We start from the raw sequence: 23,981 nt of genomic DNA, 5'->3' as shown, positions 1-23,981 counted from the left end.
ATATATATATGTACATATACAAATCCATCTATGTATGTAGATACTTATATGTGTATATATCTATATAGATATATAGATAATTATATATACATGGAGTGGAGCCCTACCTCAGTCCCAGTAGTCCCAACATCTTAGTGCAAGGGGATGTCAGGTATGTATTGCAGGTATATTTGTAGACTATTGCTACTGTAATAGGGATTGTCTTCACAGACACGGTGTGTGTGGGAGGTCACATCTGTTTTTATCATGTGCACCATTGGCTACTGACAGACATCCTAAGTACATCATAGTACAGTACCACTGTTAGCACAGTAATGCTCCTGTGGACTACAGCAGAGATATGACCAATATATATGGACAGTCTGACACACTTTGGTCAGTCCAGAGGTATACTCAGAACCCCTTAGTGCAGGACATGTTGACCAAGCCTGACAATGTAGATGTTAACAGCCATGAAGATGGGTATATCACGTAAATACTGATATACATTTGCCCCCATAGGTTATGCATTCATACACCCCTGTCTGTCCTGACACATAACTGCTGGTACAGGGGTGCCATAGTGACATACTACCCACTAGTTAGTGACATACATCTGTACAGCATCCCACTGCTTTGTCTGACATGCATGACTGTTATGGTAGCCCGGCTGCAGTACATCTGGCAAGTATCTGGACATGACATCTCACTAGGTAACAAACTCAATAACTGTAGAAACCAAAAGGCCTGGAATAGCTGCAGAAAAACAGCCCAAGTATAGCAAATGTACCTGACACAATTTCCTTTCTTTGCGCTTGTATCCAAGCTGCTAGGCATGTGACAAAGCACTGTGCAGGCTACAGGCAGACTGCCTCAACACTGGCGTAGATTTCCTATGGGGAATACACACGTACCTGCACAGATAGCAGGCTCTACAGGCATGTCACAACACAGAGTAACAGACACCTGTGTGAAAGTGCATAACCACAACCAATGTGAACACAGCCACAGCCACATATGGTAAACTAGCGTAATATTACAGTATATGGAATATCTGATCAACACCATCCTCATATGTGCCACTCACACACCAACCTTACATATACTGGATGACTACGCAGTATGGTCCGATGCCTATCTATGGTATGGGACATGTGTGTGTTTGGCCCTACAAACATGTAAGCTGATAGGGTAACATAGAGTGGAGCAGCATGTAACATCAGATAGAACAGGACCAAGAACAATGACATCTAACACAGTCTGTACACAGGCCAAAGTACGTATTTACAATAACCACACTTTCGACAATCACCATAAGGACACAGACCTCTGTACTGTACACACAATCACACAGTGCCTAGGTTATGTTCTCAAATATAACCATAACCCCTACTATACATAACATGTGTAGCAGTCTGATATCTCACTGGCTTGTTATCAGATATGATGTCAATAAATATGATGTACTGAACATATGCACCTCTTACTGCATGACATATGTACAAAAGTTGACATAGTTGAGGCTGGAGGCACAAACACAGGGCCAATATTGACATGCTGTTGTGATAACCTCATACATTTACTGTTGTAACAGGGTTTGTTGCAACATATGTCCTATGAGGGATATGAAGCCAGTAACTCTCATGGCTGTCACTGTCTACTGTTTGCAATCCTCACACTACCTTCTGCAGTTCACAGATAGGTGCTCTGTGGGTAACACAAGAAACACAAGGTACCACACACTGCCTAGTCTACAGATGACCCTACAGATGGGAATTCCTCATCAACATAGCACTGACATGACAGGTATTAAAACATGTAGGACAGCCATATCCACGCATACCCTGTTAAACCAACATTACTCCAAATGCAGTTTAGCAGCACTTACAGTTTGTATTCAGGTCAGGCACACTGCCCTCCTGTGTTTTGGCCTGTTTCCACAGTGTATGTTGTTAGAGGTAAATCCCCAATCCATCTGTGATGCTGTGTGCCAAACAATAGATCTAGTTCCTGCTCACAGTGAATGAAAAGGCCCAACATCAACATGATGTTCCTAGATATTGATGTGTGTTTTCATGCAATTAGCTATGGAAATGTTACCACAGCTGTTCCACATGCAATCAGCTAGAGGAGGACTGCAATTCATGCAGAGGCCATCAGCTGACGATGAGCATCACTTACAATACACATGCTGCTACCTAAGCAAAGCAGGTGTAAGTCTCCACATCCACCAGGGAGGGAGTGGGAGAGGCAGACAGAGGCAAAGATAAGTCAGGGAGGGGTGGGAGAGTAAAACTTAAGCATGTTTGTGTCACACACCTACCAGTACAGGGTATCAAACCCCTGACTGACTATTTATTGCTATCACATGTTATGCAGTTATTGCATGCACCACATAGGTTACACGTTGAGGAGCCCTCCGAATGTATATGTGATGGTGAGTGACATCTGCAACAGTGATATGTTAGGTATAATGTAGGTGTAGTACACATGCCTGTCTGCATGAACAGGTGTCAGCGGCAACATAGCCACACTCTCACAGGGACCCACACACATTGACACACTTGGCAGAGTCAGGAATACAACTCATCACTAGTTTGATTGCCACAACACAATACTGTGCAGGTATCACATGCACCACAGGGGTTATACAGAGGTTATATGGGCAAAGCGTATGTGGAGGGGTCTGACATCAGATGGCATGCTTCAGTATGCCAATGGGGGTTGTAGTGAGTGTGAATGTGGTCATAGGCATCATACACCACACACAAAGACACAGGGTGCCAGTACTGACATGCATGGGTGCATTGAATCATGGGTGTGTAGTGGTCGACTATGCCAGATGGTTATACAAGGCTAGGTGAAGGATATACCTAGGCATCAGGCCACATGACAATTGTCTGCAGTGTGGCTCAGGGGTGTAATGTCAGGATCTGCCCACACAGGTGGGTATTGTATTCACCATCCAGTCACCTCGGTAACTATTGTGTGTGGCCATTGCTGTGCATTGCTTGCCATGTATGTGTTCCTTAGTCTATGACATGGTCTGTGTCTCGGATGTGCACACATCCCACATGCATGTACAGTGACATGTGGAACTGTACCTGGGGTGTCTGGCCCATGTTGTGTATACAGATTTGCTATCATCAGATGTGCCAGTCCTGGCCTCATGTGGCAGGAAATGTTAATGGACAGCAGGTTGACCCTTCACCTACATTGATAGCATGATACAGGTGTTCCTGGTGTCAGTGGCATCTGTCCATACAGGGCATATGTTTCAGGCATGGTATGTCCTTTGTGGGTCACATTTGATGGCACCACAGGTGTTGCAGGTGTCCAGTGGGGAACATTGGGAAGGTGCACTGTCTGCATGTGCATGCCTATTGGACTGATGGACAGTGTGTCATGCCCTCTGTAGCCCACTGCAATCACACCATGGTTACTATTAGTGGGCAATATGCAGGGTACTACCAGCATAGCGGTTGTAGGCTAGGCAAGTGTGCATGTGTATGAGACACGGGTTGCGAGTGTTCTCTGGGTAATACAAGGGTTGCTAACTTTGTTCACCTGGCCTTGATGTCACATGTAGGGGTATGGATTTGCACCCCAGTCTCTCGGCTATTTCACATCTGTTATCCCTGTATGGTGGACATTGTGACATATACTAGGGCCACCATATAAGAAATATGCAAACCCACTCCGCATTGAGTCCAGTTGTTACACACTCACAGCCAGCTCCACACAGCATACGAATGACAAGCACAGACACACACAGACACACACACACACACACACACACACACACACACACACACACACACACACACACACTCCTGCCATGTCTGGGATTAGAACTCCTACCTAACTAGTTTATTACATTATAGCGCTATGCAGTTATAGGATGTGCCACAGAGATTATTGGAGTACTCATTCCCCAAAGGTGTATTTCACTGTGAATGATATCAGCAAGATTACCAAAGTAGGGCATTTGAATTGTAGTGAGTGTTACTAGCCTAAAAACCATAGCTCCCTACACAGACATAGAAACACGCACACAAGCATCCACACCTGCTATGTGTGGGAATAGAACCCCAACCAGAGTTCTATATCATTCTACAGCATTACGCTGTTATAGGACACACCACAGGGATTACTGGAGTACTCTTTCCCCAAAGGTGTATTTCACAGTGAATGACATCAGCAGGATTACCAAAGTAGGGCATTTGAATTGTAGTAAGTGTGACTAGCCTAAAAAGCATTGCTCCCTACACAGACATAGAAACACACACACACAATCATCCACACCTACCATGTGTGGGAATAGAACCCCTACCAGAGTTCAACATCACACTACACTGTTATAGGACATGCCATGGAGATTACTCAAATAATCTTTCCTCAGTGGTGCATTTCACAGTGAATGACATCAGCAGGCTTGCCAATGTAGGACATTTGATTTGTAGTGAGCGTGAGTAGCCTAAAAAGTATTGCTTTCTACACAGACAGAGACACACACACACACACACACACACACACACACACACACACACACACACACACACACACACACACACACACACACACACACACACACACTTGCCATGTCTGGGATTAGAACTCCTACCTAACTAGTTTATCACACTACAGCAGTACACAGTTATGGGACATGCCACAGAGATTACTGGGCTACAGCTTTCCAAAAGGTGTATTTCACAGTGAATGACATCAGCAGCCTTGCCAAAGTAGGGCATTTAAATTGTAGTGGGTGTGACTAGCCTAAAAAGCATTGCTCTCTACACAGACAGAGACATACACACACAGCTGCAATGTCTGGGATTAGAACTCCTACCTAACTAGTTTATCATACTATAGCAATACTCAGTTATAGGATGAGTCATGGAGATTACTGGGCTACAGCTTTCCAAAAGGTGTATTTTACAGTGAATGACATCAGCAGTCTTGCCAAAGTAGGGCATTTGAATTGCAGTGGGTGTGACTAGCCTACAAAGCATTGATCTCTACAGACACACACACACACACACACACACACACACACACACACACACACACACACACACACACACACACACACACACACACACATACACACACAGTTGCCATGTCTGGGATTAGAACTCCTACCTAACTAGTTTATCACACTATAGCAGTACTTAGTTATAGGATGCACCACGAAGATTACTGGGCTATAGCTTTCCAAAAGGTGTATTTTACAGTGAATGACATCAACAGCCTTGCCAAAGTAGGGCATTTGAATTGTAATGGGTGTGACTAGTTTAAAAAGCATTGCTTTCTACACAGAGAGTGACACACACACACACACACACACACACACACACACACACACACACACACACACACACACACACACACACAGTTGCCATGTGTGGGATTAGAGCTCCTTCCTAACTAGTTTATCACACTACAGCAGTACGCAGTTATAGGAAGTGCCATGGAGATTACTGGGCTGCAGTTTTCTGAAAGGTGTATTTCACAATGAATGACATCAGCAGCCTTGCCAAAGTAGGGCATTTGAATTGTAGCGAGTGTTACTAGCCTAAAAAGCCATTGCTCTCCACACAGAGACACAAACATACACAGTTGCCATGTCTGGGATTAGAACTCCTACCTAACTAGTTTATCACACTACAGCAGTACGCAGTTATAGGATGCACCACAGAGATTACTGGGCTACAACTTTCCCAAAGGTGTATTTCAAAGTGGATGACCTCAGCAGGCTTGTCATAGTAGGGCTAAGGGGCGGGCAGTGTGTGTGCATGGGCCATAACCCATTCATCTAGAGGCTGACACACCACATGTGGGCACACGCAGGGTTATATTCCACAGGTACGTGTATACAGCTGCTAGATGACTACTTCCTTGTGCAGTCATGTTGCACAGCTAGCACGTGTACCACATGGTCTGTAATGCTGATGGATACTGGTAGGTAATGTCTACAGTGAGTGACATTTAGACCTCATGTGGTTGTAGCCATTTGGCTGTGTGCTGGGTAGGACAGGCCTCATAATGAATGGCTCCTTGTCACAGTCACTGTCTTCCACACATCTATGTACGCCTGCTTCTGAGTTATTATAGTGTGTTGTCCTTGGACATATGTCTGTATTCTTATCTACTGTATGTGCAAAGCATGATTGGTGCATACTGAGGATTGTTTGCACTAACATCTGCAACTGCCAGATATGTATGGTCCACTGTTGGTTGCAGACATGGGCTTCATTTGTTTAAGTGTGTGAGCATGCCCAGTATGCCCTTCTGTATTGAATGTGTGGATTGATTCCAGGTAGTTTGTACTCCAGTGCAGACCTATATGTTGTACACCTCCAGGTAGCAAACTGTTTCTGCAGGGTACCCGTCAATCATTTGGCAAAATGGGGATAAAGTGTGCAGGGAATAGTGTGTACTGTATGTGAGTCTGTCTGTGCTGCTTCAGCTATATGATACTGCTGTTAGCAGAGATATTCAGACATGTGCACTGTTGTACACTGTGATGTTTTCTGTCCTCATGTACTGTCAGGTAGACATTGCTGCTCACAGTGATGTCTTGGGGGACAAGGGTGACTGCAGCTGTGCATGGTATTGTGGGCAGATGCCTACATATTCATGGTAAGTTATGCCATTCTGGAGGGAGAGCTGCAGACACTTGTTGCTGGGTCTGTGTATCTGGTTCAACACCTTGGTACAGTGCTGGCAGAGGATCCCATACTTGTACATCCATCAACATGACAGTATGGTCTTATATTGCTGTGGCAATACCTCACAGCTGTACAGATTCGCACAGGTTACCCTGAGGTAGGGACCATGAGTCAGGACATTATCCCTATTGTGGTGTATGGGCAGATATGTAGCCACCTATTTATGTGTTTGCAGCCAGGGATAGTGTGTTCACACAGCTTTATGTCGGACCTTGCACATTTCATGCTGCCCATGCTCCCCCCCCCCTGTTATACAATCCTCTTCCATACATTATGCATACATTCTCTGATACTTTCCCTAAGGTTATCACCCCATCACAGCTGTGTGTTAGTGTTGGTCCACAGTTCGTGCAGTGGAACATGGTGGACATGTTACTGTGGTTTGTCCACATGGTCTTGCATATGACTTATGTGGAGTGTGTTATGTTTTTATTTGGGTGTCCATGACATAACATGCATTGGCAGTATGTGTGAGACACAGGCCCTTGGCAGAGGCCTGTGGGACATTAGGTGCTGATACGGGCCAGATATGGCAGGCCGTTGCATTCTGTCAGTCCTACAGTCTCAGACCGCCATACAGTATATTCCCCTGGGGTGACAGGGTAGGTGTGCTAGGTGTTCATGCCAATACCTTCTATCAGTCTTGTTCAGGTGGTGTGGATGCTGGCAGGGTGCTACCTATGGCTAGCGACACACCTGCATGGGACACCTGCACTGCATGCTGCATTCATTCACTATTGCCATATACAGGTGGGGTCATATTGTACCCATTTCTCACAGCAGGGATACGACCAGAGAGGTACCTGTGGGTGAGGTTTGCATGAACTGGGTGCATGTGTGCTATGGACACTACTTGCATCTGATACACAGATATGCATTGGGCATTCCAGTTATGCTAGCATGTGCAGGTACATCAGCTGTTTCCCAATACATCCATCCTACCTCCTTTGTGATCTGCAAGTGTTTGGGCCGACAACACTGGTATCCCCTATTACAGGACCAGATAATGTGATGCATACCTGTATGTACAATTCCAAGGGTGGCTCCATTTCACAGTGACACAATATATACTGTATGTCTGGGGTACTTCCCCCTATGTAATGCTTGTATAGCTAGCCCAACAGCCATGCCATGTCAGTCTTTCAGATGGTGACACATATTACCACCATACATTTTCAATGCTTTACTGCTAGCATGTGTTATACTGATGGGTATTGTCTTTGGCACTACAGTTGTGAGGACTTGTCCCTGTCATCAGCAGTAGTGGGCAATGGCCACCAGGTCTTACCTCAACATGCATACATACTGACCACTCTCACACAATATGAAACACACACCAACCTAACACACACATACCTGCATATTGTGCAGATGCTACAACCTATCCTGCTACCTTGGCCACCTCTGTGCATCTGTGCTCCACTGGTATTGTACCTACACATACATGTTACTACATTTCTACATAGGGTTGTGGGAGGGCACACCTGACTGTTATGACATGTGTACATCAGATTGGGGGCACACCAGACCATTACTACATTTCTAAATAGGTTTGGGGGGCACACCTGACTGTTACTACATTTCTAAGTAGGGTTGGGGGGAGCACACCTGACTGTTTCTACATTCCTACACAGGATTGTGGGGGAGGGCAGACTTGACTGTTACTACGTTTCTACGCAGGATTGGGAGACTGGGCACAGCTGTCTGTTTCTACATTTCTACACAGTGGATAGGAGGTGGCACACATGACTGTTTCTACATTTCTACACAGGATTGGGGGGGCACACCTGACTGTTGCTACATTTTATTTATTTATTTTATTTTACATTTGTTAACCGGGAAAGTCCGACTAGATGCAGGTCCATACATTTTTTCCATTATTTTAGCCAAGGGAGCCAGAATGGCTATAGGCCTGTAATTTGAAAGTTCAGTGGAATTTCCCCCTTTGTGTAGAGGAACAATGTGAGCTTTTCCAGATGGAGGGGATATAAGCTTTGAGAATAGTTCTATTGATTAAAATTGAAATGGGGTATGCTTTTTCATTAGTGGCTTTTTAGAGATATTCTGCAGGTAGTAGGTCTGCTGAGAGGTTGGTGGGTTTCAGTTTCTTAAGTAGGGACTTAATAAAAGATATTGGTATTGGATCAAGTTTGAAGGAGATTTTATTATTAGGTGTGGGATTGGTGGTACTTGGGGTATTGTGAGATAGTTTGTTGGCTAGGGATTGCACTTTTCTACATAGGATTGGGGACACACACTTGACTGTTACTAAATTTCTACACAGGACTGGGGGGCACACCTGACACTTGTACTCATTTGCTATGACTGCACTGGTATGTCAGGTACTCCATTTTATTCTGTATTCTAACCAATCATGCTGACTAGAGGCATATCATTGTACTACAGGTCTTAGCTTTGATTGACCTACATATTAGTTTCTGACTTCCTACCCCTCAGAACTAACATCCCACTGCCTGACCTGCTGTAGTCTGTCTGTGTAGGCCAGGGGGTGAGGTTACCCATAGGTATAATTCAGAGGCCATAGCACAGCCTTTGTTTGTATTTGTCTAGACCTGTCCTGCTGGCTGAGACTGTTGGGTATGTGAACCTCCCCGAGTCATATTGACACACATGTGGCCCAGCACATTTCCTGCAGTGGGTGTTGTCGCCCTGTGTAGTACTGACTACTATGGTGACACTAGTATTTGTTACAGATCTCATAGTGCCACTATAGGTGTCTATCTGCTGGCATACCATTCAGCATGCTCACATCCATACCATAGATACAGGTAATAACACATTCTACTCCATTCGGCAATTGGTAGGTTGAGTGACTTACCTTGTGGGTGTCCCATATTGAGGGTGGTGCTGCAGAACTGCCTATGTTGTATACACATAGTACACTCCCTACACATGGTTGAGCGCAGGTAGTGTCATGTTTGGCATCCCTTTTACTGTATGTGCGAGTCAGAGAGAAGTGTCATTCCCTGGGGCCCTCCTGTGTCAGTGTATGTGCTATGCGTTGCCTCTTTGCCAAGGCCAGGGCATACTGGGCACATCTCCTTCTGCCTACTAGGGAAGGCTCAGGTTGTTCCTCCTCTGAGTCACTCTGTGTCTGTGCAGGCCATGGCAATGGTGGGGGGCTGTGTGGCCCTGCTGTTTCTGCTGCAGCTGTTTCTGCAGGATCATATTATGCAGCATGGCACATACAATGACAATTTGGGTACATGTAGCTGGTGAGTACTGCAAGGCTCCACCAGATGTGTCTAGGCACTGGAACCATGACTTGAGCATCCCAAACATACGCTCTATTATAATTCTGGCCTGTGTGCATGCCTCATTATGGAGTTCTTGTTTAGGTGTGTGTGCATTTCTGATGGGTGTCATCAGCCATGGCTCCAGTGCGTAACCAGCATCCCCCACTAGGTGACCGTAATGGATTTCCCCATTGGCAAATCTCTGGTACAGTTGCATCAGATGCCAGATGTGGGAATCGTGATAGATTCCAGGGCAGCCAGCACACATATTCATTATTATACCCTGGGCATCGCACACGACCTGGCAGTTGATGGAGGGGAAGCCCTTGCAATTGATGTAGACCCTACCCCGCTCAATGGGTGGTGCTTTGATGCATATGTGCATATGTGGAACAGTTGTATATTGCTGGCCAATGCCTCACGGGTGTTGGGGAAGTATATGTGCTCACTGGCATGTGCTGACATGGCATCCAGGAACTGGTGGAGTACCCTGGATGCTGATGCCTGTGAGATCCCCATCATATCCCCAGTTGGCCTTTGGAAGGTACCTGTAGCTAGTATTCTTAGGCCTACGCAACCTTGGTATCCATTGGGATGGGTTCCCCTCTGTTAGTTCTGTGTGTCAGGCATGGCCGGCTCAGCTCAACAATTTGTCCCTGTTCACCCTATAGTGCTCCACTATCTCCAGCTCATGTAGCCCCTGGTAGGTTACCCTGGATCTGTACACTCTTCTCCATCTCCTCACTGTGGGTTGGTTGACAGCATTCACATCCTCATCACCCTCAGCCTCTTCCACATGTTGTTGTATGATAGCTATTGCAGCCCCTATCATTTTGTTGTTTTGTTTGTTAAAACTTCCCAGCTTGTATACACTGGTGGTGTAGAGTATGGGAAAAACCAGAGGGAAAGGTGCTTGCATAGTTTATAGTAGTGTTCTTGGCTGGGCTGGTCTGCTGCCTGTGTAATTGGCTGATTCTAATAGATTTCACCTGCCAGCTATGCTAGTTCTCCTAGATTAACTGCTGTTTTCCCTTCCCATTGCCTTCCTGTTTAAGCCTGGGGGTGCGCCGCGCAAACACAGTGCTCAAATGTGCACAGAGCTGCTATTTCCTGGTTTACTTTTTTTTTCTTTTATAACCCAGTGCATGGCGTGCACACCCGCTTAAGCAATATAAAGAGTGCTAGGCTACCTCAGACACACTCCCTTGCTTAGCTGTGCTAAGCTTGGAGCAAACCTGAGCCACAGGGCTCCAGTCCACTTACAGTATGCCTGACACACACCCCTATGATGTCAGCTAACTCCTAGGCTTCCACCAAGCTATTCCTGCTCTTACACTGTTGGGAGCTGACTAGCATGCAGGGGAAATCTGGGATTCACTATCATTCCCCTCATTTGCATAGGATTGCGTGCTAATGCATAGTTACATGTCCCACACTGAGCCTCCCTCCTTAGCAACCATTTTAATTGGCCATGTTGTCTTCTGCCTGCCATTGAGTATAATTGCAGAATAGTGATTTTAGTTAGAATGCTTATTTTAGGTTTATTTTTTTATTTTCCCCCAGATCCTGTTTGCGCACTGCTGCCCTATGTTTAAACAGCCGAGATCGGCTAAAAAAAAAAAAATAAAAGTTGATTTTTTTTCCAAGTGTTTTCCATGCCAATGGCCTTATAGTTGGCCATTGGCATGCTTTATACATGATATCCACCCTTTATTTGGAGCTGTCAGGGTTCTGTTTTGTAATTTGCAGAAATGTACTCCATTACTGGTGGAGTACATTTCCACAGATTACACTAGTCCTGCACGGCCAGTTTCCAGCTTCCTGGATTGCAAATTCACCTCATTTGCATGGATGTCTCCTGCAAATGGGGTAATTTGCATACAGGGGCTGAGTCCATGCAGGACTAGTGCAGGAGCGGTCTTGCACGCCCCTACAGGTTGTTTTGGGATCGCACGGCAGACATATTGCCTGCTGGAGCTCCTGCACTAATCCTGCACACTGTGCAGGGCTTGCTGAATCCGGGGGGTAGTGTGACCAACTCTGGAAATGAATGATACCTGCACTGAAAGGTGGTCTTCTCTCTGGAATGCTGCTGTAGTACTTCTACTGTATAAACAGTCACTATGAACTTAAGAAAATATGATGTACTGAAAACTGGATGTGAAAGGGTTCCAGCTGCTTGCTGGGTTGTAAGAATTTTATATAAATATATATCATATATATATCCCCAGACAGTAGGCCTTACATTTGGTGCCATTGTAAAAATTGATAATACTGTACTGTACTGTACTGCAATTAGCTGGAAACACTGTATGCAATGAGACTGAGAAATGAAAATCTTTATCTGTTAATTACCCAAGCTCATGCTGTAAAGGTGCCAGTCTCTCCTTTATGGCCAAGTATTGTGCACTTTTCAGAATGAATTCTCCAAACACTGTAGTTCATTCAATAAGGCTTTATTAAATGTTCACAACAACTGAATATTGTCTTCAGTAACAGTACTGATAAGCAATTATTGTTCAAAGTTACTGCACGTCATATTCTGATTGTCCTGCACAACATAAACTAACAAAGTCTTTATATGACCTGTCTTCTGTACTCAGGTTCGAGTGTCTGTCATCTTCTCTGTGGTAACAGGTCAAATGAACTTACAAACCTTAACTGAACTGCTGTCCTGAACACAACATATTATATTGCTTCAGTCCAGTAATTTTCCTTATTTACTTTTTCTAACCCTGGTCTCAGGCTTTGTCTTGTATGTGCTAAGGAACATTCTGTAGCTAGCAAGGTTGCATCTTTCCCTTGAGAAAAGAACATTCTGTCTGCACACTTTATGCTTATCTTCCTTTCTAATAAACTGTCTCTTATGCATAAATGAAACACAATTTATTTTACCCTTTAGCCTTTCTAATGTTTAATAACTACTTTAAAAAGGAAGTCCCTAATCTAACAAAAATACCAACATTTGCCACTTAACACATTCAGGTATCTTTACACATTTCTATTTGGCAGTACACAACATATTGCATGTATTGCCTAATATAAAATATTCTAGTACCAGGGCATACTACCACATCCCCAATTTCAAGCAGACCCCCCCAACCGTCCCGAATTACTCGTTTTTTACCGAGTTTTGGGGTCCAAATAAAGGGGTGCCACGATTCCCGAGTGGCACCCCTTCATTTCCGATTTCTTTGCTTTTGTTTTTTTATTTTTTTTAATTTTCGCGCTGTTGGAGCTGAGGTCATCACGTGCGCGATGACGTCAGTTCCGTCAGCACTACCAGCCAGTCGGAATTGAGCTCCTTGAACTCACATCATCATTTCCGGCTGGCTGCGAGCAGTTGCTGCTGCCGAGAATTTGAAAAGCTGCTTTGTCGCTGTTTTGAACAGAAACACTTGCGAGAGGGACTTACATTAAGCTGCTTTCCTCCCATTCATTTTTAATCTGCATTCTGCTGCCTGCGAGAGGAAGAGACTTGCTGGGACTATGCTGCCAAATGGTAAAATCTGTTGCCTGCCCGAGGTTTGTGGCTTTGTTTGCTGCTGTTCGTCCTAAAATTAGAAAATGTTTTCAGAAGTTCTAAGCTAGCAGTACCATAATTTAAAAAGTGTCCATAATTTGGGTCATTTTCCCTAATTATATTTTCTTTATCCTTAAATCTGTAGCGCAGAGTTGAGACTGTTACTACTTGTGTTCACTAATGTATTCTTTATTTATGTTATAATTTTGTTAGCTAGGTTAGTCCCACTAGGGCAACAGCCTCTTTTTCAGGACTGACCTGAGATGGTCCTCATACTAACTGGGGAGATTTAGTCAGAGAGCATGGGGGAAGTTGACTTATTCTTTTTTAGATAAGTGGTCTGGGATCTTTTACAATCACTTGAACTGCCACCAGCTCAGGCAGTGGAGCTGCCAAAACTGGGGTTTTGCTGTCTGTGAAGAGTGTGGTTAGGGCTGATATATCTCCCGAAGTGCAAACAATATTTTATAACTGGAGTTTTAATGTGGAAAGCCTAGTAAACTCTGAGATGCATTTCAGGTGCATGATTTAAAATATACTTTTAAAATCTGTATTAGATATCAACAGTAAAGCAAAAAACGTTGGAATGTTTTGAAGTACAGAGGTATAAAAGAGCTTTACCTAGTAGTAAGAAAATGGGAAACGCACCTTGATTACAAGAAGTCTAATCTTTAGTCAGTATCTTTAGTAGAACTCTCATTAGTTCATGTTACATTATTTAAACTGATTTGTCTGCTTCTAAGGCTAACAATGTAGTAAGACATATAACATTTGTGATACAAAAAAGCAGGAAGTAATGTTTTAATTTGTTATAAGTAGTGGTAATGGGTAACCTGCTATGTTCTATGCCACAAACACTGAAAGTGCTACTGTCAGCAATGTGAAAGCTGAAAGGTATGCTTTATATAATGTAGTTCCTGTCAAGTGTGATAAAAACTACATCTAGGATAATTGAGCCTGAGTTAGCTCTGTGCCACTGTGTTACAACCAACCTAGTAAAATGTGATAAATATTTGAAATGCTGAGACATGGAATGTGAAGGCTTTATGAATGAAAATGCAGATTTATACACAGGAAGTCCAAGATTACCATTTCTTAGGATATTCCCTTTTCTCAATGGCATGGCAGTCTTGAAGGTGTGTGTGTGTGTGCATGTGTGTGTGTGCATGTGTGAAAATGACCCAATGTAATACACCTGGTGGCTAGAGGTATTTAGGCTCAAACCCTGTACCATTGGTACAGGGTAAAAAGAGCCTAAAGTCCCTAGCCACCACCATTTTTCAGCTTTGCCACATTTTTTTTTGTGCTAAGAGTTGAGAGCTATGGTGACAACAGAATTTCTATTCCCCCATTATTGGCTTTGTTGTTTGTCCAGGATTTATGGTGAGTGAGAACTTAGTCAGTTGTATTTACTATTCCCCCATTATTGGTTCAGTCTTCCTATTGTTTAAACTGCTGATTTAGCATAGTGGTATGTTGCACTGACTGTAGTGTATAGTGCTCTGGGTTCAGGACTTGCCAGTAACATGCATGGTGATAACACAACATTTTATTCTAGCAACTTTCCAGAATTATACAAGCAATGTTTAAAATGTGTCCCTGGTTTTTGACCTTTTGCCCCCCCCCCAAAAAAAAAAACTAAAGTTGAAAATAAGTGCAAGAAGCTGTGCAAGATGCCTGTGGCTTACACTGCTGTCATTCTGCTTATAGTTTGGGTGTGGAAGTAGACTTTTATGATAGAAATGTTCTGAATTGGGCAGTTTTGTAATTATTGGTTCATGCATTTTCGTTCATTGCCTACAGTACAGCCTACTGGAAAAATGTTCATTCAAACAATAAATTTAAAATGTGGTCTGTCTAACAAGTGTGCTGTTTTATACAAGGAATATAACTTAATAAAGTCAGGTGCATCAAAGAAAAGAACACATGTATGTTTCTTGTTTTGTGTGCAAGGGGCCAATGATTTGAAAACAGCCCAATGGTAATCTTTATCCACCACTGGCCAGATGCATTTTCTTTGGATGTGGTGCAGGTTTCAATGCTGTTTCAATGAATGGGAGTTTCAAGGGCAGAGAAGTTTTAATGCAAAGTCTATTTTCATTGTGAGACAGTATTGCTTTGTTTATCAGATGTCTGTTAGTGTTTGTGCATTGATGTGCCTCAAAATATAAAAATAAAATCCAAATAATCATTGTAGAAGTAAAGCAGTATGCACACATTAGTGTTTATGGTAAATGGGGCGAAATAGCCAGGTAACGGGACATTGGAATGGCTGCAGGGGGACTCTGGTGCCATATTTTGGTTGTCTGTTCTTCAGTTTGCGTTCGAAAGTTGGTATCCCAAATTCCATTGGAGTGGGTGGGGTTACGTAATTATGTATGCAAATTAGGTGTTAATCAGTGTACAGATTTGTACCTATTTTTCATGGCCCTTGTCCAGATTTTTGATGTTTCCAGGTTGAGAGGTATGCTTTCAAGCAAAATAACAAGAATAACATTTATGCATATGCAATTAAAAACTGAACCAAAGCAATGTATGTATCTACTTCTCACCAATATATGTTTCAACATACTGAACATAAATTTATAACTGTAAAAACATAAGGCCATAATGATTACTACTGTGACATTAAATAATCACCGATGACACTGTCTGTAAAGTCTAACACTAAACACTAATGTAAATGCAATATTGAATGATAAAGGGTGGTAAACAACTGTATATTATTCAATAGAGGACTAAATTTTAACATGTGTGTTATCAATCCCAGCCCTTCTTCTTTAGAATCTTATACAAAATTAATCTCTAATTGGACACCCTATGAACTATGATTCTTTCAATTCTCCTACTGCTAATTAGCTCCTATCTGTTGTCTTGGTTAATGACAGAGCTGCATAAACTCTTTCCATAGTAACTTCCTTAAGGATGAGCTATGTCTCTGTTTTCCTATTCTCAGAAATACACATAACCACAGTTGTATATGTGAGTGAGTACACACCTTAAATAAGACAAACTTATATATTCACCTCTGAATGTATTATAATAATGGAGGACCTTAGAATTGATTTTATAACTGCCTTAGGAACAGTGTAGTGCTAATAAATATACTTTATCAGGAAAGAAAGCATTACCTTGAAAACTAGTAAACCAAAGACAACCAGCCTTAGATAAAAAAAGCATTTGGTTACCACAGGAATGAGCAGCAGTAGCACTATATTGTAAACAATTTAAAAATTACAGTCTCAAAATTTCTGTATAATAAATGTTAGAATAAAAAACATCTCTAAATCATAGTAGTCCTGTTTGAGAGTGTGTATTCTATCTTCCTCAAAAACTACTACTTTAACAAAACTATTTGCAATCAATACTTACCAAATATTTATGTTTAGCTTATAATAATTTAAATGTAAAGTTAATCTGCAGCTCAGGTATCTTCAGATTATTAGTGTTATAATTCTATAGAACTGCATACTTGCATCTGAATTGCAATCACTTATAAAGGGATTGTTACTTAATAACTTGTTTCTACCTTTTAAAATCGGGTCTATATTAGATCACCGACCACTAAAAGAAGCGAATGGTGATTAATTGAACCTATGTAAGCGAAAGCTTACAATCTCAAACTGTCAGAACAGCGATTTTTTTCCTAGGAAAAAAAATCATTGTTCCAAAACACATGCACACAACACAAGCACACCAAACAAACAGCAATCCACACACATACACCTAAAATCTTACAACTAACCCTACACTAAACTATACACACACCACTAACTATCCCTTACCTTAACCCAAACCCTAACCCTATCAATTCAGTGTGTCACTATCGCACACTCACCTCACCTGCTCCCTAACCCTAACTCACCTAACCCGCCCTAACCTTCATGTCCACACAATCGCACACATACCTAACCCGTGCCCTAACCCTAACTCACCTAACCCGCTCTAATCCTCACATCCACATAATTACACACTTACCTGATCACGGCCTGTAACTTTCCACCACAGCACTGAAAATACCGAAGCAACAGAAACGTACAACCAAATTCTTTCCTTAGGAAAGAATTTGGGTTTCTGTTGCTTCGATATTTTAAGCTTTCGCTCTGTAGGGTTTGATATTAGAACATTCGAAGGTTTTAAACCTCAATGTACTAATATAGACCCTTAAAATCAGTACAACAGTTTACAAGCTGTTCCTGAGTGACCTCAAGTACAATTGCTTATAGATTAGAATTGGAGTCAAACAGGAGTGTCTGTGCCAAACTCTACTACTATAACTGTGTACATTAATTGTTGTAATATACAGTGAAAGACTGCTAAATACAGAAATTAAGACTCGGCTTGTTAGTGTTTCATTTATGTTATATAACACAAGTATACTGCCTCAATTTGCATATGAAGTAACCCTGCAACATGCAACAAAGAGCAAGCATTGTATAGACAAAGCAAAACATTGCACATGTGAAAAGCACAAAAGAGTCCTGCTGAATTACAAATGTAAAAACATAACAGCTTGGGAAAAAAACATCTCAGCACCTATTTAATATATGCAAATGTCTTATTGTTCAAACAAATAAGAAAAAAATCCTCAGTTCTTTCATCTTTGTTTGACTGAGATATCCTTCTTCATTTGCTGCTTACTATGTTTTCTTATGTCCCAAAGCTCAATCTTCCATTTTCCTCAAATATTGAAAGGTCACAACATGCTTCTTCTTCTGCAATAGAACCTAGATGAAACTGGGCTGCTGCGTTGAGTAAAAAGTGTCTCATGGACTTTTTCAAACAGCATTTTTTACAAGAATCCCTTTTAGTGTGGGAAAACTACATTGGATATATTAATTTAAAAGCAGCTCATGATTTAATGGATAAGCTACCCATTTAAGTGAAGCCATTAAAAAACAAAAAACTGCCAAAAGTAAAACTTTACTATTTAATATAATAATGGAATATTACACTACTACAAATAATCAATTAAATAAAAATGCAAATATATGTAATGAAAATTACACTTTATAACCATCTATCATTCATTAAAGTCAACTAATCAAAACTACTATAGGAACTAAAAACGGGTATATGTTATGTAATCGAACTTCCAGATGTTTGAACACCAGAAGTTCAAACGGAGAAGTTCAAAAGTTGAAAATGTCGAAGTCATGGAAATCCAAATTCTTTCTCAGGGAAAGAATTTGGTTGGCTGTTTCTGTGGTTTTGACATTTTCTCCACTGTGGTGCGAAAGTTACAGAACGGGTTAAAGTAAGTGTGGGATTGTGACGGATTTTGGGGTTAGGGTGCGGGCAAGGTAATTGTGTGATAGTGATGGACTTTAAGGTTAGGATGCGGGTAAGGTAAGTGTGTGATAGTGATGGACTTTAGGGTTAAGGTGCGGGTAAAGTAAGTGTGCGATAGTGACGGACTTTAGGGTTAGGGTGCGGGTAAGGTAAGTGTGCGATAGTGATGGAATTTAGGGTTAGGGTGCGGGTAAGGTAAGTGTGCGATAGTGACGGGCCTTAGGGTTAGGATTTGGGTTAAGGTTAGTGCATAGATAGTTGTGTATGTGAGGTTTAGTACAGGTATATAAGGTTTTTGGTGTGCTTGTGTTGTGTGTGTGTGTTTTTCGGAACAGTGATTTTTTTTCCCTGGGAAAAAAATTCACTGTTCTGAGGTTTCGATGTTATCACATTTCGAACTTCCAAGTTCGAACTTATGGTGTTCGAAATTTTGGAAGTTCGATTATGTGACATAGACCCACTAAAAATATAGCATGACTACCAACATAACGTATCTCTACAAGTTGGCAACCATTTAAATACTAAAATTATGTTATCAACTTAAAGTAATTAATTCAAATAATATTAATCTATATTAATATGTTTAAAAAAGAATAAGTAGATATTTAATTAACAGACTTCCATTACATTTTAAAAGATTTTCTTATTAGTCTAACCATTGCTACTAAAGGCTATATACTAGTTGTTATTTAGTATATAATGTAAGAAAACAAGTAATTATTAATGTTATTGAATAACACATTTGTACAAAAAGAAAACTTTTACCTTGTTATCTGTTTTCCTTCCTAGGGAAATTTTCAGGCAATATTTCAGAACAGCAACACAAATAATATGAATATATAAACAAGTCATTACTTTACTTTTAGTTTTTTACTGTTCTTTTCTTTAACTGTCCAGCTGTTTCTAGTTGCTTGTCTCTTTAAGCTTGTTTGAGACCAGTCCATTTTTTATATTTATCTAAATGATTGTTCTTCTGAGTAAAATCCAAGGCTTCATCTAGAGTATTCAAAGTTTTCTGTCCCTCAGGAAGAAAAATACTAATTCTTGCTGGAAAAAATAAATTGAGATCTGATGTTCATCTTTAGGCTTTCAATTAAAGGGACACATGCTTTCCTTTTAGCAATCACTAATGAGGAATAATCATTGTCAAATCTGATGTTATTTCCCTTCATCTTTACTAGGGAATTTGATCAATACAAGATCCTTGTCCTGGGTTGAGAGAAATTTGACAATACTAGATCTGGAAGTGTTAGAATTATGATTTAAGAAGGAGTTTGAAAGAGACCTGTGGGCTCGATCTATACCAAAACAGAGATTCTGGTAGGTTTGAAGTTTTTGGTAATCAGTTGTTTAGGAACTTTATCGTATTCTCTCCCTCATCTTTCTCCAGTATTCCATATATTCTGATATTATTCCTTCTAGATCAATTTTCGGCATCCTCCACCTTTTCCAAGAGTAAAGTATTTTGCTTCAAGATAAATACAACCTGGTTTTCACTTTCAGACAACCTGCCATCTATGTTATTCATTTACTCTTCTATAGATGACATCTGAACTGACTTTTTTTAATTACTTCATTCAGTAAGCCTGTTTCTTACAATCTTCTTTTATGTTACCCATTTTCCCTTTACACTTATCCATTTTTCATTGAGAGATCTCGAATACTTGTAAGAACAGTTTGCAGTTCTTTCTTTATCAAGCTCTCCTGTGAAGAAACTTTTGAATGTCTCATCTCTGAATCTTTTTATAAATGTCTGACAGGAAAATTGAATAAGACAAATCCCAAAAGCTGGATTTCCTTCAAAATTATTTTACAATACTAGTTTGAATATATGGAATTAATCTTATTTTCCAGGCTACAGCAACAACAAAAAATCCTGTCAGAAAAACAGAAGAGAAGCAGGGCAAAAAATTCTTGCTGCTAACAGTTCTCCATCTTCAAATTGAGAAATGTCTTAATATGAGGATGGTGTTCATGTTATGGTTAGAGAAGAAAGAAGATGGAGAGAAGGAGATTATAAGAAGAGTGTAGCTTAGTTGAGTAAGGAAGAAAGAGAAAGAGGTAACGGAAATGTCTGCAGAGATGACGTGGATAAGGTAATTTAGTGGGAAGAAATAAATGAAAGGAGTGGAATAGGAGACTGGAGAGGGTTGTGAAATGTGATTTAAGTGAAGAGGGTGAGAAAAGTATAGTAAGTAAGTTCAACCAGGACTGGCATAGGAGCTGAGCCAAGAGTTTGTAAAATATTCTTTTATGGAGTATTTAAAGGTTGGTAGGTTAGAAATAGTTTTGGTGGCTAGAGTTAAGGAGTTCCATTTTTTTTTTTTGCTACTGAGTATGAGAATAGGCTTTGTTGAGTAGAATTATTTGGTTTAATTATGTTAAGATGTTGTTTGTCTTCTGATCTAAGAGTTATTTTAGGGAAATACATGTTGATTAAAGGGGGTAAGAGATGGGCAGGCTAACGGTTTGTGTATGATTTTATGTATTGTTACAAGTTGAATGTAGGAGAGGTAGAAGGGGAGTTCCAGCCACCTAAGAGTATGCAGAGCTTTGCAGTGATGGGCAAAGGGGGATGGATTAGTAGCAAACTGGAAATCTTGTAGCAGCTTTCAAGTCTGTTTTTTTATAAAGGATTATAAATTGGTCAGAACTGGTGATCCATATAGTATGGAGGGCAGAAGGTAAGTTTTGGCTAGAATAATTTTTGTAGGTATACTCAGAAAATATTTGTTTCTGCAATGCATGCCTAGTTATTTGATGGGTTTTCTTGATATCACTTTGGATGTGGATGTCACATTTAAGATTATCATCTATTATGACTACTAATAGTTTGGAATGATGGACTAATTCAATTTCAGTGCCATTTGTTGAGAAGATTTTGAAAGATGCTCTGTTGGGTGTGTGAGTTTTTGAGGTATATAGGAGGAGTTGTGCTCTTGTAAGCCAGGTTTCAATGGAAATAACAGCTTGTAGAGATTTTGAAGAGCAGATGATGGTAGACTCATTTGCATATTGAAGCAAGGTGTCTTCACAAGAGGAATGTAGGTTATTGATAAAAATATTGAACAGTAGAAGGCCAGGGATGGATTCTTGTGGGACTCCTGTGGAAGTGGAAAGGTATGCAGAGATGGATCCTTGCCATTTTACAGCACAGTAGCTAGAGAATGTGTGAATTGATAGAGATGATAGACCCAGGGTGGATAGCTGATTGAGGAGTTTACTGTGACAGACCAGGTCAAATGCTTTTGATAGATCTAGAAATACTGCAAATGCAAGTTTATTAGAGGTGAGAGCTTTATTGAACATGTCTGCAAATGATAGCAATGCAGTGGAGGTGCTGTGCTCTGGCCAAAATTCATGTTAGGTATTGGTGATTAGCTTATTTTGTAAGAGATAGTGGATAAACTGTTTGATGTATACATATTCCAAGGATTTTAGAAAGTGGAGACAGGATGGCTATGGGACAGAAATTTGTAATGTCAGTGGAATTTCCTCCTTTATATAAGGTGATAATATGGGCCATTTTCCACAAGTTACAGACACAGGATTCTGTTATTGATCTTTTAATAAGAATGCTGATTGAGTATGCTATTGCATCTGCAGCTAGATTTAGGTATTTCAGGGGGAAGGTGTCAGTTGGGGAAGAAAAAGGTTTTAGTTTATGTAAAAGCTTTTTTATGAGAGTTATAGATACTGGTTGAAAGGTAAAGTAGGTGGAGTTGTCTGTATGTGCATTGGAGAGGTTGCAGTTAGGTGAGTTTTGTGAAGGAGATGTGCTAGGGTCTAAGGAAGGGGTGTTAGCTGCATGGAAAGGGGTGTGTTAGATGAGTTTGAGGTTAAATTGGCTATGCCTTCTATGAAGTATGTATTGAAATGAGTAGCTGTTTGAAGACAGGGAATGTATGGGCATGGGCTGGGATCCTTTTTTGTACTTGAGTTGATGACAAAGAATATGGAGGGCTAGATTTTTTTAGAGTTGTTTTTGTGGCTATCTTGTAGGTGAGTATAATATGATGTTTTATCTCTATAAACTTGTTTCTTGACTTGGTTTTGTAGCTCTCTGAATAGTTGCCAATTTCTGTCATTTTTATTCTTTACCCGTTAATCCACACTTTGTCTCTATCTTGCCAATTTTTGTCATTTTTATTCTTTACCCGTTAATCCACACTTTGTCTCTATCTTTTTATCCTTTACTAACTGCATCAACAATAATCGTAACAATATTTTATCCTCTGCTTTCTTCGTGGATCTATCTAAAGCCTTTGACATGGTTAATCATCAACTTCTCCTCTACATACTGAAGTCCCTCTCCTTTGAACATCCTACCATGAACTGGTTCACATCCTATCTGAACAACCGAAAACAAGCCGTTCTCTGGCAAAACCATCTTTCTGACCTTCTTCCTACCTCTGTAGGTGTCCCACAAGGCTATATTTTAGGGCCACTATTGTTTTCCATCTTCATAAATGACCTTCATCTCTCCATTCCGCAGTCTATCTGTATCCAATATGCTGATGTCTCCACTATCATTTGCTCTGCCTCATCTCAAACTGATCTTCATTCTCACACACAAAAAGCCTTCTCTACTATAGAAAAATGGTTCTCTAACCACTGTCTTCTCCTTAACCCTAAAAAAACTAAATTGCTGCTCTTCAACCCATCTCACCTATCACCCCCTCTCCATTTCACACTTACATCTGAAGATGGTACCGTTATCTCTCCAGACCCCACTACCAAACTGCTAGGAATTACTATTGACAATCAACTTAAGTTTGATTATCACATAAATTCTACAATTAAATCTACTAATAAAAAACTTGGTTCCCTCTACCGCATTAAACCCTTCCTGACACCAACAACTAGAATCACTATAGCCAGAACTTACTTAATCTCTACCCTGTTATATGCTTCCCCCATATACACAAATCTTTTCAAACATAATCTTAGCAATCTGACTAGATCATACAATAATATTGCAAGATTTGCCACCAACTCTCCTTATAGGACCCATCACTGTCAGAATCTAAAACAGCTAGGCTGGCTTGAATTACCACTACTATTACAATTTAATCAACTCACAATTGCCCACAAAGCCCTTTACCAGCCTAGTAACACCCCAATTCTCTCGACCCTTATAAGACCTTATAATAACCTGAAGAATCTGCGCTCTGCCAACAAAATGTTGATACACATTTC

The sequence above is a fragment of the Protopterus annectens genome, chromosome 1.part1, assembly GCF_019279795.1.
Source record: "Protopterus annectens isolate FY-2018-M chromosome 1.part1, PAN1.0, whole genome shotgun sequence".
NCBI lineage: Eukaryota > Metazoa > Chordata > Ceratodontiformes > Protopteridae > Protopterus > Protopterus annectens.
This window is presented reverse-complemented; position numbering follows the sequence as displayed.